The sequence below is a fragment of the Pseudopipra pipra genome, chromosome 5, assembly GCF_036250125.1.
Source record: "Pseudopipra pipra isolate bDixPip1 chromosome 5, bDixPip1.hap1, whole genome shotgun sequence".
NCBI classification, from domain to species: Eukaryota; Metazoa; Chordata; class Aves; order Passeriformes; family Pipridae; genus Pseudopipra; species Pseudopipra pipra.
In genome coordinates this window covers 3,529,783-3,547,949 of record NC_087553.1, presented here as the reverse complement: position 1 = coordinate 3,547,949, position 18,167 = coordinate 3,529,783, and the positions used below count along the sequence as shown (strand labels likewise).

The window sequence follows — 18,167 nt, the reverse complement described above, 5'->3', positions numbered from 1 at the left end:
GAGCCCCGTCCAATCTGGTCTTGGACACCTCCAGGGATGGGGCAGCCACAGCTTCTCTGGGCAACCTGGGCCAGGGCCTCCCCACCCTCACAATAAAGAATTTCTTCCTACTTTCTTCCTTCTAAACCTACTCTCTGTCAGTTTGAAGCCATTCCCCCTTCTTCCCTCTTGTTTTATTTTTCACTCTATTATAGAACTGTCTTTGCTTACCACCTGCTTTATGTCCATGTGAGCAAGAAAAAGAAGGGTATATCTTAAAAATGGTGTATACATCAAATGCTATCCTCATTCATCCTGGTCAAGCTGAAGTTAGTTTGAAATGTTGTGTTCCAAAGTAGAATACAGTTTGTCCAGAGATCATTACGGACTATTAAAGTAAAAGGTTGGGAAGCATACAGACTTCCAGTTATTCAGGCTTTTGCATACACACTTAGGATGACAAGCATGAAGGGCACCACAAAACAGGGAAAAATATCCTTGCAGCGTATATTTAAATAAATCCAGTCATGCTCTTCTCTGCTACCCACGATTAAAGCAAACACTTTTTACAAAAGCTGAAGTAAATAATTTAAGTTTTGCAGAACAAAATAATATTGTCTCAAGGTGACAGAGCATTTCTCAAGCAGTTAGGAAGCCACAAGCCTAAGACAGGAAAGTGCAATTGCCATTTCCTTCTATTTATGTCTCATTTTTATCTTGCAGTGTGCAAATATATTTTAAGCCTGAACTCACGAGTCCTTACTACAGTAGTGGTTATGTTCAGGGAGGGAAACATAGGGCTCTTGCAACTGGTAATACTGGTATATTGTAATATAGATATATAGCCACTGCAGTTCCTTACCCTTTGCTAAGGATGGATATTTTTATCATGAGAAGTAGCATACATAAAAAATATTTACCTATCATGGGCATTTTAGTATCAGAGTCAGGAAAAAAAATACAAAACACTAAGGAATGTGACTGTATTTGACTGTCCTGCACATCTGTAATGGATAATGTTTCTAAGCAGCTCCTGGAAAAATAATCAAAGCCAAAGAGTGAAGGAAAAAGCAGCTGATAAATGAAACTAAGCATCTTGTCAAGAAAGATAAAAATGTGGTTAGAGGTCAATGAAGGATAAGGGGATAGGGAGAGGAAGGATTCTAGAAAATTCCTGAGTGGGATTTCTTTTAAGGGAAAGGCAGAGAACTGCCAGCAACAAAAACACTGTCTCCCAGGGAGCAGGGGGAATGAGCACTGACAGAATGTCAGGATCACAGCAGGACAGGTGCTCCATGTAAGTTAAACCCAACTCCTGGACAAGGAAATGGGAAAGCAAGTGTTCCCCCGCCCTGGCTCTGAACAGCTCAGCAGCAGAGGAATTAGAGGAATGCCTCTCTCTGTGGCTGTGAGGGAAAGCGCCAGTATCTTCCCCTCCCATCAAAAAGCAAATGCTATGCAGCAACCAGAGAAGCACCTAGGAAGCCATTATTTCATGGAAGAGTATTTAGGAATCCCACTGGCAGAGCAGGAAGAGGTGCCCATGCTGCCAGACATAGGGAGCACATTAACAAGTCACTAAGAGAAGTGCTACAAGAATGGCAGTGAGTGCAGCAGGAAGCCAGCAAGGGTTGGAAAAGAGCCTCTTATTTCAAAAGGCACTTTGCAAATCCAACATAGAAATCATGGAACCACGGAATGGTTTGGGTTGGAAGGGTCCTTAAAGATCATCTTGTTCCAACCCCCTGCCATGGGCAGGGACACCTTCCACTAGCCCAGGTTTCTCAGAGCCCCATCCAATCTGGCCTTGAACACTTCCAGGGATGGGGCAGCCACAGCTTCTCTGGGCAACCTGTGCCAGGGCATCACCACCCTCACAATAAAGAATTTCTTCCTAATATCCAATCTAAATCTCTCCTCTTTTAATTTGAAACTGTTTCCCCTTGTTCTATCACTACCTGCCCATGTAAAATGTCACTCTCCCTCTTTTTCATCTGTCAAGTCAGACCAGGAAAGGATATTCTGGACTGCAGACACACCTGCAACAGATGACCCAGGGCAGTGGCCTCCAAGCAGGACAATGGCCAGGAAGGCTGCAGACCCACACCACGTTGCCAGTGCTCCCTGCCAAGCCCCACAGGCAGGTCACCCTGACATTCTCACTGGCCACAGTAGGAGAGGAAGGCTCCTCTCACCAAGTTGAGCCACAGAGGTCAGGATTTCACTCCACGCCTCCCAACTCTGGAGTAAGGAATTATCCTGATGAGGCGTTTTGCAATGTGTAACAAACAGAAGACCAGCAAGTCCTAATAGACCAAACACCTCAGAACCCTTCTGTCTTGCTAGGAGTTTAAAACAAAGCCCACCACTGAAGTACTTTTTAAAGCATGATTTTGGGCTGCTGGCAGGAGCCCAGTTCCATCCTCCCTAGGACAGGTGAGCCTCTTCCCTTAATTTCTGCCTCAGAACACGACCGATCCATTGCCCGCAGAGCCTCAGCTCACCATCAGCAAACTCACACTCAGCTCTCCTCTTACGGCATGTACCACCTCCTCAAGGTATGTGCCCTTTACCTTGCCCACAGGGACTGCAAGTTCCTCTGATTATTTAAAACTACCAAGGAGGCAAGTAGTCAGCTTCCCCTGCTGGTAAGCAGCAGGTTTAAGGTAGAACATTATCTTAATTCTTGAGTTAGGAGGTTTCTTTTGTTATCCCCTTAAGTCTTTCATTCTTGGAAAAAGAAAAGCACAAACAACTGTAATTTACATATTTCAGTTTGAAGCAAAGGCTAAATTCACAGGACATGAGATGAGCACGTAAACTACTAAACAAATACAGGAACTGCAGTGAAAGGAACTTATTTTTCTATTCAGACTATTTTGTAAATTCTTGTTAATTCAGTTATTTTCGAACAGAACTTGTTGACTAGAATGAGTTCTGACAAAAGATTTTAAGGAGCTGATAAACAGTGTAGTAAAAAAAAAATAAATCAATGTCTCTTGTATGCTAAATAGCTTTTATCTCTGGAGTATCAGGTTACCAATTCCAATCCCATTAACCGCAAGAAAACATTGCATTGTATGCAGTGTGACTGCTCTTTGTTAGTCCTGGTGCTCATCAGTGCCAACTCCACTACTGGAAACACACAGTCTCAAACACGCAGCTTATTCATTCCAAGTTTCTGTCCTTGCTCCCAACGAAACCAGTGCAAAACGCTCTGATTGACCTGGATGCACAGATGATGCCCAAAGCAAGCACACAAACCCGATGTGGAGGGGGCCATTCTGATGGGTGAGAACATATTTTTTAAAAATAAAACCAACAAAAAATTCCACCACAAAAACCTCTTTCCGATGGGCAAGGACAAGGACATTCAACTATTGCCATATGTTTCTCTCTAGATGCGAATTATTATTCCAGGTACAAGTGCTAATTAATATTGCCAACCACACAGCTGCAATGGCACATTTAAGCATTTGGTCTCTTGATTCCCAATATCAACTTTAAAGTATTATTAGCTGTGGCATCTTCCTACTTTCTTCTCCAGGAGGAATCCAATACCTGCAGACATCTGAGGAGTTCCTTTCTCCCCTTCCTTCATATCTCACATAGAGTCAGAAGACAGATAAGGATAGACAAGGATTTTACAAGTCTTAAGAAGTACTGGCCAAAAAAAGGTGCTATTTAGCATGGAAGGGGGGGGGAATCTGCATCTAAGAGTACTCTCCCCTCTGTTTGCAACGAAAACTGCTTTCTTTATAATGTTAATTTAATCCCACATTAGTCAGAATTAACATTAGTATTAATCTACTGCATAATTGCTCTAAATTCACTAATTGTCAAACTGCAAACGGCTTAGTATTACAAAGCACAGACCGACAAGGAAAATATCTACTTTTTAGAAAGCAACTAGGAATGCTTTGCTCTCAGTCTCATTTTCCTTAGAAGGAGGTGATCACAATCAGTACAGACATGGCAGGAGGGAGGGGAAGGGAAAGGACAGAAAGCAGATACAATCTGTTGAAGATCCGCAAACAGTCCTGTGACAAGACCAACAGACCCTACAACTCCTAAAAAGCCACACTGTCTCCTCGCTTCGGCACAGACACAAAACATCTGGCTACCCAGTGGAATTACAGCCTTTCCTTATCCATGCTCATGAAACTGCTGACTGATAGTGAAACCTAAAAGTTTTAAAAAGTTGTTCTGGAAACTCCAAACTCCTTTTGAATAACAGCTTGAAAACATTGACAAATACTTCAGGGGTCCCAAAAAAAAAAAAAATTCTTTTGGCAAAACACTTTCAGTTCAGTTGAAACAGAAGTTACAGCTCTTAAAGTTATTGAGGACAATAAAGAGAGAGCATTAACACGGCCTGGACAATCTAGAGACACAGCAAGGTGCACACTGGAAACACATCAGGTGCTGCTGTGGTAAAGAGAGTAAGACTCAAGGTTACGCCGAGTACAGCTTTCAAAGCAAGTAAGTAAATTCAAACTACAATGTCAACCCTGGAGCAAGGGCAGAAGCTGGAAGTCAGTTGCATTACATATTTCTGGAAGTCTCCCTCCCCTTTCCGCTCAAAGGGGTAGTGAGGCATTAAAATCTGACGTCTCAAAATACCAAAAAACCATCAGGACTGCCAACACTGGGAGAAAGAACTATCCTTTCAAAAGCATAAATGTCACATTGCAGCAGAAAGGCAGGAGCAATACTACAGCAGAGGACAACATACAAGCTTACCTTCGGAGCTGTGCTGCTTGCTTGCAGGTGAAAATCAAATCCTGGAGTGCCTCACAGTTTTCCCAAGCTCAAATATCCTCTTAGTGCATCTGCATGAGCATTTTCCCTTGACAAAGAAGGTTAAAGCCTCTTAACTGAAACACACGTTGCTCTACCTACAGTACTCATTGCAAGCCTCAAAAGGAGGGTCAGTCCCACATGGAAAAACTTCAAGGGTCTTCACAGGTTATCAACAGGTTATCACTTGTAGTCTCCCTGTTAATATTTCCCTCCAAGTTCCAGTACTTGGGACTATGGAGAGCATACAGGCCGTGATTTGAAGATTCAGTTGGCAACTACAGGTGTAGACATGTCTTGCATGTGGACTCCAATATTGGAATTTAAGTAAAAACAAATTATAATGCTTGGAATTGGCAGCATCCTAATGCATTATAATGCAGGAGTACAGTGGGAGGTTTTTTTTAGTTACTGTGGATGAAGTTGTGAAGTGTTTCCCCAAACTCAATTGGAAATAGCACAACATAACTGGTTCCAATTTAACTTTACTAGTCGTGTTTTGGAGCCAAAATTAATCCAGTAATGTGTATTACTACCTTTGGAGACACGAGTGATCAACAGATCACTCTCTATGAACTATCCCAGTCGTTTTGGGGGGGGAAAATAAGAATTCACTAACTTTGTATAAATATTTACTTATTTAAATTACAGACCTAGTTTACTACATGCACACAGAGGAGACTACCAGGATGACCATCTGTCCTCATTACCATTCTTCCCTTCTTGTGCTAAAGATAGCATAGAGAGTAAAAATAAATAAATCCTCAACAGCATTAGGAATTAGACAATGTCATGTTGAAAGATTCCCCAAATGACGAGCCTTATCTCTCCTCCCTGGCTGGGAGGGCAGGGTGGCTCTGACCCATGGAGGGGAGGTAGCACTTAAGCCTTCCCTAGGTGGTCTCCTCGCAGCAGGCTGTACTCCCAGCTATAATTGCTTGTCAGTCCTGACTGGATGCCTGAACACTCTGGAATAGTTCAGCAAAGTATTTAAACAGATGGATGGTACAGGCCATTGGAACATAACTCGTTTTTCTCTGGCTGCGGCTCTCTTTCAGCACATTCCTTTGAAGTCTGTGCCACTGAGGAATCAACAACAGCTGAGAAACATGTGTTATCATACAGACTGAGCGCAGCGACAATATTGCACAGCAAGATGCTTTTGTTCAATAAGCCTGGACTATAGAAAGCATTACAATGTCTTTTGTTGTAGGAACGCCCTTTTTTATCAAGCACAATAAAGTAAACAGATTCCTCTCTCTTTAAGGAGCGACTCAAAAGCAGAAAGGTGAATTAAGCAGATTTCTCAAGTGCCTGCCATCTGAAAGCTTACGGTGCCTGTCTCGAGTCCTCTCAGATACACTCTCCATATTCATGATACCACAAAGATTCTTACTGAGATCCCAGTGAAATGACAACCCAGAGTAGCACAGCCTGCAGCTCCCATGGTAGATGTGTCAAATCCACCTTCCCTTCCCAAGCAGGACAAGTTTCATGATCTCAACTTCACAGGTGATGAACTGGAGAGAAACAGAGCAGGACGGCACCACTTGGCACACACAGACCAGCCAACCCCCTCCCCACACTCTATCAGCGCAGAGAAAGATAACACACAGTCCTGGGGGGGAGGGAGGAAAACAACATGAACATCCTCTTATCAGCCAAGAAAACTATTCTTGTCAAAGCTGTGAGATCACCACTCACTTTGAAGGGGGTCAGGAAGGACAGAAAGAATTATTTATGAAACTAAGTTTGAATCTAGACTGACTGTCCAGACTCAGAAGCACGGAGCTGGCTATATGCATATGCAAGAAGATAGTAAGTTATTTATATAAAACCCCCACATATATACACACACATACACTTGCCTAATAACAACATTCTATAGAACCAAGTCTCGTTTTCACTGAAGAGAAACAACTCCCTTCAACAAGGTAAAGCCCTGGATTTTCGAAGTATGCAAGTCTGAAACATTACAGGAAGGCAGGCATTGAGATTATAATAAGTCTCATTACACTGTAAAGTCCCAACCCCATCATGAAAAAAAGTACAAGAAAGTAAACAAGAAAACCTAGGCTTTCAAAAGAGCTCCAGAAAAATCACACATATACATTTAATTTCAAGACAGAAGTCTTAAAGACTTAAAAACTCAAGCAAAACCCTGAAGTTAGAATGTAAACACACACGTGTGCTAAGCTAAGTTTATAATTACAGAGCTCACAAAATAGAATTACCAGGAACAGAATGCATCACACTGAGGGGGGTCCTCAGCCCAGTCCCCACAGAACAGTTTTCCACCCTGCAATTCAATTTAACAGTTTCTTTCTGGAGAGGTCAACATCGTCCTTCATATTCTGCTTGAGGCAGACTTAAGGTAACATAGAAGCAGCATGCATTGATACCATCAGAGATACACAGGGGATAAAAACAACCTCAAAACCTTTACAGCAATGCAAAAGTCTCATGTCAGTGATGCTCAAGATTTCTACTTTACAACTTTCAAAGAATGAGTATTAGTCAAACTACCACCTGATCAGATCTCAAAGGGACAACTGAACAAGGAGTAATATATTTACACATAATTAACCTTAAAAATCATGTGTAAAAGCACTCAAGAGATTCAGGAAAATCTCCATATCCTATGAGGTGCAGGCAGGAAGGCAGCTCAGGCAGAGGTCACACTGCCATGCGATGGCAGAAGCAGGAACAGAACCCACCATCCTCAATACTCAGTTCTGCACTTCCAGCACTTGCATCTTCTTTAACACGTTCCTCTTCAGGGTTTCCCTCAAAAGGGTTTTAAAAAGTGACATTAATCAATTCAATTTGGCTCTTTAGAATTATGGGTAGTGTTTTCAGAAACAGTTCAAGGTACAGTTTAGAAAGACTTAAATGACTTGCTAACATAACTTGTTATGCTTCTCCTTCTGTTTCCCCCATCCCAAAGTTTTTCATCTCCAGGAAAGATTAAAACACAAGATTTATTCAAACAATTGATCAAATTCTGTCGGGCTCATGAGGGTGGGAAAGGATTAAGTAATTGCAAGAAGCAAACCACCTCACACCTCAGTTGTCCTAAAGGGTACACAACTAAACAATGAATCCCAAGCAGTCATTTCGATTCCCTCAGCAATTCATCCCATATAGTTTTTTTGCTCTAAGACTCAGATAAGTACTTCCAGTTTAATGTCCAGCCTACTTTCTAATTAGATATCATCACACAAAAGTTAATCTGAAGTTGTTTTCTCTCTTCATTGGGGGGGGGGGGGGGGGGAAGTAGGGCTGACTTTATTTGCATTTTAGCCACATAATGTTAAGGACTTTTCAAATGGTATCTATCAATAGAGGTAACATAATACAACCAAGACCCATTTCTGATTAAAAGAGTTGACATCTTATTCACAAACTACATATTCTCTACTGAAAAAGATACAGCACTTTACTTCTACAACACTTAACACAATCACACCGCTCCAAAACACAATTAGCTGGGAGCCTGAAAGCCCTTAAACAGGTGTCTTCGCAGAAATCATTAGGCAATTGATTTACTTGCTCTCCACAGCCCGGCACATACTTTAATTTTATCGTGTGATGCTGACTAGAGCTCAGGCAGAAGCTCTCAAGTTCCGAACCAGACTGCTTAAAACCACACGACAGCACTTTCTGACACGGATTTAAGCAGTTTCCAGCCATTCTGTTAATGTATCTGCCTCCGATACATTTGCAGTTCGAGGATGGAAGGCGTGACAGGTGTAACTCTAAAGGGGACACCGAAATCCGTAACCTTCCCATGCCTCCTGATTTTCCACGCTGATGAAACCCACGAGCAATCCTGAACTGCAATTTAGCACACCACTCTCCTGGCATATTAAATCACCCCTCTGCTGAACAGAAAACAGGCTGGCACACAACCCCAAACCGGACCCTGACCCAGACGTTCCCAACAACACTTCAGAGCTGAAGAAACCAAGGACCGTAATCCTTACCCTTTAAAGTTCATGCCTCTCTATTGTCCCACCGTACTGCATTTGCTTAAGTTTTTCTCGTCAATAGTACCCCGGGAAAAAAAAAAAAAGTCTCATACATTCGCTGCTGGCAAAACAGATTTTCTGCTAATCTTTTTTTTCTTACTGGGGGAGAAAAAGAGAGAGGGAGGGGTTGGGGCAGCAATAAAAGAGATTAATCGTGAAACAAACCGACACTGCCTGGAGAGGGGGGAGGAAAAAAAACCCACCAAAACAGTCCACGTCGCAAAAAAAAAAAAAAAAAAAAAAAAAAAAAAAGGAGAGGTAAAAAAGAAAAAAATAGGTTGAGTTTTCTTTTCGAGCACAGGAAGAAAAGGGGGGGTGGGGAAGAAAACTACTACAAAGATTTCCCTGGGTAAAGAAAAGTAGCTTCTGAACTCCCCTCCTCAAGGACACGAGAAATATCCCTTACTTTTTTCCACGCGATGCCCAAAAGGAAGGAAGGAAGACAGAACGCCGAGAGAGAGCGAGAGAGAGGGAGGAAAAGCCGGAGGAAGCCGGGGAAGTAGCAGCAGCGAAGGAAGGAGCGAAAAAGGACGAGAACGGGCGCGAGAGGGCTGGGCAGACGCTTTTAAAAAAAAAAAAAAAAAAAAAAGAAAGAAAAGAAAAGAAAAATGGAAATCCGAGGAGAGGTGGGAAGCGGACGAGAAAGTTGGCGAGTGAGAAGGGGGCAGCGGGGAACGGGGCGACAGGGAAGGGTCACCAAGCCCGCAGCAGCGGGGACGAGCCACCAGCGAGAGGCAAGGGAGCGGGGCGGGCTGCGGGAAAGGCACGGAGGGACCAGAGGAGGGAGCGAAGGAAGGAAGGAGGGCGAGAGCTTGGCCGCGCACTCACCGCTCCCGCTGCCCCTCGCTCGTTCCCCTCCGTCCGGCGGCGGCTCCGCGGCGGCTCCCGGGGCAGCGCCAGCGCCCGCCGGCCCCGCCTCGCTGCCCGCGGGGGGCGGCGCGGCCGCAGCGGAGCCCGGGGGGGCTCGGCCCCGCGGGTGGGAGGCAGGGCGAGGGTGGGTGAGTGGGTGGGTGTCCTCCGCCTCCTTCCTGCCGCTCCCTCGCTCCCCTTCACCGGGGGAGACATGTAACGGAACTGGGACGCCAGCACGGCATTGTGGGAGCTCTTAAAGCCGCAGCCGCTCCCCCGCACGCCGGGGCTGCCCCCGCACCCTGCCCCGCCACCCCCGCACTCTGCCCCGCCGCCACCCCCGCCCCCGCCGCCTCCGCGGGGCGGCCGCTCCGGCGGCCTCCGGAGAGCGGCATCGCCCCAAGTCGCCCCCAAATGGCCCCCCCTCGGCGGAGCCCCCGCGGCCGCGGGGCGGTGGGAGCTCCGGGCCGCCCGCACACACCCGCACCCCGGCGGGGATGGAGCCCTGGGGTCCCGCTGCGGTCCCAAAGGACAGCGAGATGCTTGGGGTTCTGTTCTTGTTTTCCCTCGCACCCCCGCGGGCACGGAGCCTGGGGGTCCCCCTCCAATCCCAAAGGACAGCGAGAGGCTTGGGCTTTAGGCTTGGGGTTCTATTCTTGTTTTCCCTCACACCCTGGCGGGGATGAAGCTTCGGAGTCCCGCTCCGGTCCCAAAGGACAAGGGAGAGGCTTGGGCTGTATGCTTGGGGTTGTATTCTTGTGCTCCCTCGCCCCCCGGCGATGACGGAGGTCTGGGGTCCCGCTGCGGTCCCAAAGGACAACGAGAGGCTTGGGCTGTAGGCTTGGGATTTGTATTCTTGTTTTCCCTCACACCCCGGCGGGGATGGAGCTCCGGTCGCCCTCCCGGGTCCCCCCTCCAATCCGGTTGTATTCTTGTTCTCCCCGAGATCTTCCCCTATTGTTTCTGTTAGAAGCAAGAATGAATGCTTTTGGTGCTTGCTTTAAAGGAAAGCCGGCAGTCAGGGTGTTGGGTGTTTTTTTCCTATTGTTTCTGCTTCGGGCTTTTGATGATGGAAAATTCCCTGTGAGAAAAAAATAATTAAAAAAAAAAAAATTATGAACCTCGGAGCAGTGAACACTGCAGATGCGCTGTTTGGGGCAAAAAAAGTTTTGAATGAGAAGTTTTAATCAGTTTTTTGTCTTTATGCAATTTGGAATAAGAAAAAATGCCGTTAGAAAGAAAAACCAAACTGAAACCTATTTGAAAATGAACTTCAGAGCTGTGATTCACAGGCATTTTTCACTGTCTACAAACATTGGCGCTGGGTCTGCTCTCAGCTACCAGCAGCAGCAGCAGAGCAGCAGCCGTCATTCCCAGCTCTTCCCTGGGCTCTTGGCCTTTCCAAAACTGCCTGTGCACCATGTCCAGAGGTCAGGGCACGCTGGTCATTTAAAGAAGAGTCTCATCAAGGGAACTCTTTTTATTGATTTTGTTATGATTGTGTTTTAACAATATTCCTGTACCATTCCTCTTATGGGTTTTGAGTGTAGCAAAGTGAGTTTTTTGTGGTTTTTTTTTTTTTTTTTTTTTTTAATTCCTGATCTTACAGAGGAGAGCAGGATTTTGCTTCTCTGCAACTCTGCATTGATGCTACATGGAGGACATTTTTCCAGAGCACACACGTGCTTCCATTAAATGCAAGCAAATAAATATTTTCACGATTTGTGTTTGGAGATGTTTCTATAAATACTTCCAGTACGTCTGGATCTTGGGTTATGATCACATCTTCCTTCATAGGCTTCTTGCCTGCCAAGTGTATTTTTTGTAAGCACACCTGGCAAGATGTAAAGCTCCTGCTTAAAAAGTCTTCAGGGCACAGAAGGACACTTTTAGTTCTTTTCTGTGTCTATGCCTTTTTACCCTCTTTTGCACAGGAAGAGGTGCTAAGTAGCGTGTGAGAAAGGCCTTAAGCACAACATGAAATTAGGTGTGGTTAGGAAGAAATCGTTAAGATCAGGTGATTCTGTCAGGGACCACGTGCTTTACATGGTCAGCTACACACAAACACGCCTTCAGCTTAAGAAACTTTAAAAAACAACACTCGAGGGATAACCGTGGGAGAAAAGAATGGCGCCGATGGCCAGTTCTGCAGTCTACCCAAAGAGATTTGTTTGCACCGGGGATTTCTAACTATGACTTTCAAGAGTGCCAGTGGACAACTCAAAATCGGGAAAAAAAGGATGTGTTTTCCAGGTAGATTGTTTGTTGCAAGATATTTAGCCAAATATTGCTGTAAAGCTCCCGTGGATTGCTGTTCTCAGAATATACTGCTTCCTTTTTTTTCATGAAGCCTGTGAACTCCACAAGGGCTGTAAAACTCATGGAAGATCTTTTCTCAAAATCCAGGCTTTTCAGGGACTCGTATGAAAGGAGTGATCTGGGAAGCTATTGAAACTATATGACCTGGGAAATTATTGTTGGGAGGAGAAAAGCCTTTTTCAAGGAGTTAATGGTTTACTGAAAACAAGTACTTGATAAGTCATTGAGTTTGTATTGTTTGCCACTGCAGGTGTTCAGCAGAACTGGGGGCCGAAACCTAAAACATCAAGTTTTCTATTGAAAACTCACCCTCCGATTAGTTTCTCAAGCCCAACAGATGATTTTTATACACTTGATATAATTTCCTGTTAGAAAGTTTAGTGAATGAAAATCACCCTTTTATAGAGGAGAAAGTAATGGCCACGATTAAGAGATTTCTGGATGTTCAGCACATGCATAAAACCTTTATGTTCAGTGTTGGTGTGGTGTTTCACTTGCTGGCTGAGTGCTGGAATTTTTAATATTCTAATGTCTTATTTTTTCCTAGTTCCCTTTCATAATTAAATTATGAAGGCACGGAAGAGAACACATTTCTGCTGCTTCAAAATAACATTTGTGAATTTTTCAGAGTAAATTTTGCACAGGTTAATAAGCCAGTATGTCCAGGGAGGGCATCAAATACATTTTCAGAGCTATTTGGTATATCAAAAATCTAACTCTTTGGGAAGGTGAGGTGATGGCAAAAAGAGAAAATCGATTTTCTGTGTTGCTGAGATTGCATAAATTTGACCAAGAATTTGACCACAGATATCTCAAGGAAGATGGCAATGGTCATTTAAGCAAAAATGAGACTCAAATGGGGAAATGAGGCTCAAATCCAGTCATGAAATAGGCCTGAAATTGTACAAATACCTCCCTTATGTGGCATAGCAGTGCAGCTGCTCTTTGAGCTATAGTGAAAGAACAGGATGCCTTGTTTCCCCGGAAGATTTGCTAGGACGGTATTATGGAGTGATGCTAAATTGTACCAGCCAAGGGCACAACTTTGTGCTGGCACAGGGTGACTCTGCTGTGACAGTTCTTCATTACTGGTGCCCAGCCCTATCGCTTCCTAACTTTGTTGCTTTTTATGTAATCCTAAATAATCTGTGTGACATTCACCTTCAGTCAATCCTTCCTTCCCATGTTGCTGGAGAAGGGTAGGGATTCCAATTCAGTACAACACTGAAGCACATCCTTGCACTTCTGTGGCAATCTCGAGGATCTAGCCAAAGAAGTTTTAAGGTCTGTATCACTAGTTCTTAGTGGGAGGCAGGTTTCCCATAAAGATCCTGCTTTGGTTTTGCCAAAGAGGTAACTAAACTATCCCAGGAAAGGGGTGAAATGAACAGGGAATTCCTTACACCACACAGCCACACACACACACAGAGTCTCACACAGATGTTCCTAATGAGGACAAAAAGGAGAAAATAGCCCCACATGCCTTTTGGTTATGCAAGTTTTCCAAGAATGATGCCTTTTTGACCAAAATCGGGAAGAGAATGTTTCTGAGGTTCCTTAGTTTCCTCCTCTCCTTGACCTACCTTCAGCTACCTCTGCCTTTTCTTTCCATTGTCATTTCACCTTGGGAAATCCAGTGTCTCGGTGAGCTCTTTACATTTAATCCAGACTATAAGATCCGGCTCACTGAGAACAGAAACAGCTCTGTGTGACCAGCTACAAGTGGTCAACGCAGCTTTCACTATCATGTATTTGCTTACTGCTCTTCATGGTCAGAATAGAACAACTCTGTCTCTGCAGATGCTTTCTTGAGGAAAAGTGGGTCTGGATTCAGCGAATTATTTAACTGTGTACGTGTCTTTAAGCATGTGAATAGTCTCAGTGGGGCCACTTGCATGATCAAAGTTGTGCATGTGCTTAAGTGCTTTGCTGAATTTGGTCCATGGCAAATAAATCTGAACTGATACTCAACAAGCAGAAAAACAAGCTGATTTGGAGTGGGGTTAATTTATGTCTTGCTCTGTATTTGCTTAACTGTAAAATGAACATTTCAAGAGGCTGTTTTTTCTTTTAATAGAGCTGCTGTCTGATATTCAGAAGAAAACAAACATCAGATTAGAATTTAAGTGCATTCTTCAAACTCTTTCGTCTTAGTTTTGTTTTTCTTTTCAGTTAATATTTATTTCTTGGAGCCTGAAGAGCAATATTTCCTGGTTGTTTGTCCTCTGTATTTTCTAGGTCTTGTCTTGCTGTGTATTGGGTGTGAGTGGTGTGCTATGTTAAATATACAGAAAATTGCAATCTCCATCTTAAAATGGTTGAAATTCAAAAGACTGATATTCTAAGATGTAAAATATGCTCTATTTCCATGTCACACAACAGGTTCTGGATACTTCCAGAGACTGCAGAGTTCAAGACTCAGTTCCATGGAAGAAATCCAAAATAGCTCAAAAAAAGAGTAAAAAAATCCCAACCAAATTCCTCCTTCTTCTTCCTGACCTGGCCATGTATGTTAACTCACATTAACTAGGGAACTAGCCTTGAATAAGCAATCAGGGTGATCTTGTACTCTTATTTTTGTTCTCAGTACTATCAGTAATACCTAGTAGCTCCCGCAGTTCATGGGTCCAGCCTAAGCACAGCATGAACATATTAAGATATAATTACAGACAGGCAAGATACTCATTACTCATGAGTGTGGTTATTCAGTTTATTGCACAGGAATGGGAATCAGGCAAACCTGCCTCTATCTGTTCATCAACAAATGGCTCTTTTCCTCTGATTTTCCTGAATTAGTAGAAAGTCATCTTCTTCCTTCAGAGATAGATCAGTTTGCTTAAGTTAGAGGAATATGTTGAAATTTAAGGTGGGGGAAGGTTGCAGAGGAGTAAAACATTACTGGCAGACCTCACCCCTGTGCATTAGCCATAAGATTATAAGATTTGGATGAACAACTATAAACCAGGCTTTAAAGGTTTCACAGACCTGCTTAAACCAATAGTTCTCTGGCATGGTGGATTGTAAACTGCAATTTTTGAAATATTTTTCCTAAAGTTCTCTCTGTCGTAGATCATTGCACAAGAAAGAGTGTTGGCTTTCATTAGAGAAATAAGTAAGTTTGTAGTTGTCATGGTTACAAGGAGGAGCAAGAAAGATGTGAACCTTGACAGTTCTAAAACCAAAATGCAAATAAGAGGAAATCTAAATGCAGTTTGATATGGGGGGAGAAGTTACCAATACCAGTCTTTAGACATTTAATTTAAACATAATAACAACAAAAGTGCTTAGCCTGTTAAGTTTCATGGAACTACTTTTTGCCAATTCCTGGAAAGAAAGATCAGTATAAATCTCAAGCAATTCAGAAAAGAGATAAAGACATATAAAAAAGGCATATGATAAAGCTCTGAGAACGTGGACAGATATCAGTTAAAAAAAATTAACATCCCTATGGGAATTTGCATCTGTCTTCCCTAGAGGAGCTAAGTGGTGACAGTACCACTTCCCCAACCAAGGACTGAGAAACCATCTGAAGATCAAACTATCTAAAATAAGTCTTCTGTTGAAGAGCTGGCTTAGTATAGAAAAAAAAAAATCACACCTTAAAAGAAATCCAATGATGGGGACAAAAATAGTTGACTTAACTAGGAGGAAATGACAAGAAGAAGATTTTAATTTAGGATCCTGGAAATGTGCCCTTGAAACGGGTATAATATTTAATGTAGGAGTTAATTTGCTTGATGTCTGGAAATCTGTGCCCTTCTCTGATCAAGGACATTTAGACAACAGAAAAGTTTTAAACTCTTTGTCATTCGAATGTTTCTTTGGTTTTGGTGTTTGGTTTTTCATCTTCTGTAAAACATAAAGGAATCCCCTCTCTCTCTAGTTGTGATACAAAGCTTTAAGATACTAAAATGTCCTTCCATGAAGTTCACAAACCAGCAATATTTGAAGGGCCTGACATGGTGCTATTGCTTATGATTTAGAACAATTACCATTTCCAGTGTAAGATATGGCTCTATGAGCAATATATTTAAATACATTTATAACTATATTCACTTTCAGTTTATAAATCACTGTTTTGTTATTTTTCTCCAAAGCTGGCAAAGGTATGCCAGCCAAAAGACATGCCTACTTTTTTATTATGCACAGATTTTTATCATGCACATAAAAAGAAATACTGAACCTCTTTCCCATTTTGCCCTTGTCAATAAACTTTAAACCCTCTGTTTTTCCTACTGCACAGTTCTTCATCTCCATCGAAAATCATAGGAATTACCTGTCCCCTGAAGCAGCACAATCAAATCTAATATACTTTAAAATACAAAGAGTGCAAAATTTCAAAAACGCTTCAGTAATTCCAGAGCTTAAGCCCCATTTTCATAAGTAAGTTGGGGCCAGATTTCCAAAGCTTTTGGAAAATGCAAATAGATGCCTAGAGGGCTTTCAAAACACACATCAAAATGGAGAAGGGAAAAAACCCCAGAATAAAGTATTGCTGCTGAGGTTTCCGTATAAAGAAGTTTGCATGGGAAAAAGAGTCTTTTACTTCTCATGGATTTTTAGAAAAGCTTGGGAATAAACACTAAAACCTCACTGTACACCAGGTCTTTGTAGCTTTGTAATAGATGTTTTAGGCTGGCCTAGCAAAAATTGGTGCTTTGCTTTGCAAGGTCTGTACTTAACATGAGTTCAGCAGATTCATTTATTTGTTGAAAACAGTTTCCCTGTTGTTTTGTAAAGTCTTTTTCTCGGTCTCATTCTCTGCTTTTGTGGTCCACAGGTTGGGAAACACGAGAGGGCAAGATACCTGCTTTCAACAAAGAACTAATTTCCTGATCCTCATGACCCTAGCAAGCCAAGCTTCCCCACAGAGAAACAAATTGGATGACTGTTTTAGGATAATTGGGTAGTTCTATGCCTTACAAGTAAGTTATTGGAAATCAGAGCTGTGAAAAGCTCTTTCCTGGCTTTACCTGTCGTTTCCTCTCTCATCGAGCCCTTGTTTTCAAGAGGTTGCATTTTTTTTGTCTCCTTCAGACACAACTGAAAAAGAGCAAAGAGAATGGCAAAAGCAGGTTTGTGAGAAAGTTTCATATACGTACATTATAAACTGATTGTTATTGGGATTAAAATTTCCTTCCTGCTTTCTTGTCCACTCCCTTCCTTTGAGATGGTGTCTTTTTTAAGGTCAGAATCTTCAAAAGGCTCGTACGCCTGTGTGAGACTCCATCCACAGCAACCACACATGTATTTACAGATCTATGCATGTCTTCGCTGGATTAGGGTTTTCTGTATTTAACTTTTACAGCCACGTATCTTGGCTTCTAATATCTGTTGGGAGTAGATAGTTCACTGGTGAATCAAGGTGGGAGATACTGGTTTGTGCCTCACATTCTTCCCACAGCCACGAGTTTTACAAATTTGTTGTGCAACACTCTAATTCCTTGTCCTTCGTGGGGCACCCTACACTGGGAGCACTGATGGATCTGATCAGCCATGCAGAGTCACAGCCTGGGAGAGGCTGTGCCAGGATGGGGTGCAAGGTCCCTGAGGTGTTTGACGGGGAGGTGTCCCCGTGCGACCCTCCCTCCTAATACCATGTGCAGGGTGGCCTTACACAGCCACGTGCTTGTACCTTCACCTAACCCACGTCTGGGCTGATGTTTCCTGACCTAGGAGGGAGTAGGGATTGGCATATATTCCCACAAGCTGTTTCCTGGCCCAGGAGAGAGCAGAGGTTGGCGTCTCTTCCCATACACTTTTCTGCACAGCCAGCGCTCAGTCTCACAGGAACATAACAAAGGTGCATTTTCCAGCATCCTGATACAAGGGAGAGGGCTTCATCCAGGCTGGCTGAAGACTAGGGTGTGGATATGCCCACAGGATTGACTGAATCATGGTATAGTGATGCCTAAATAGCTGTAACAGTGGTGGTGTAAGGTCAGGTCCAACCTGAGAGCAGGGCAAGCTAATTTACTTTCCTGGGAAATAAGCTGAACCCAATGTTCTCTTTTCTATACAAGGGAAGTATTTTAGTGCAGTTATTTAAAACTGCAGCTCTGTTGCTGAATAGCAAACCCATTCTGGCCCAGCCAGTTCCCTATTTGCAGCTCCACATCTTCTGTAAGTGGGAAGGACTGGTGAGCTGCAGAGGGGTATCAGGAGGGGGGTTGTTGCTACTTGTATTCT

At 43.2% G+C, this 18,167-nt stretch overlaps 1 protein-coding gene across 2 annotated transcripts in view; it reads right to left on the bottom strand.

The window, feature by feature from the left end:
* The window catches only part of RASSF8 (Ras association domain family member 8), an 82,509-nt gene extending 72,651 nt beyond the window's left edge, over positions 1 to 9,858 (bottom strand). Inside the window, exon 1 of one of the 2 annotated variants that reach the window (XM_064654167.1) lies at positions 9,639 to 9,858. The gene's annotated coding sequence lies outside the window, so the exon portion shown is untranslated. The remainder of the gene's footprint in view (positions 1 to 9,638) is intronic. The other variant, XM_064654166.1, reaches the window with a different exon arrangement.
* Between the last annotated feature and the right edge of the window lie 8,309 nt (positions 9,859 to 18,167).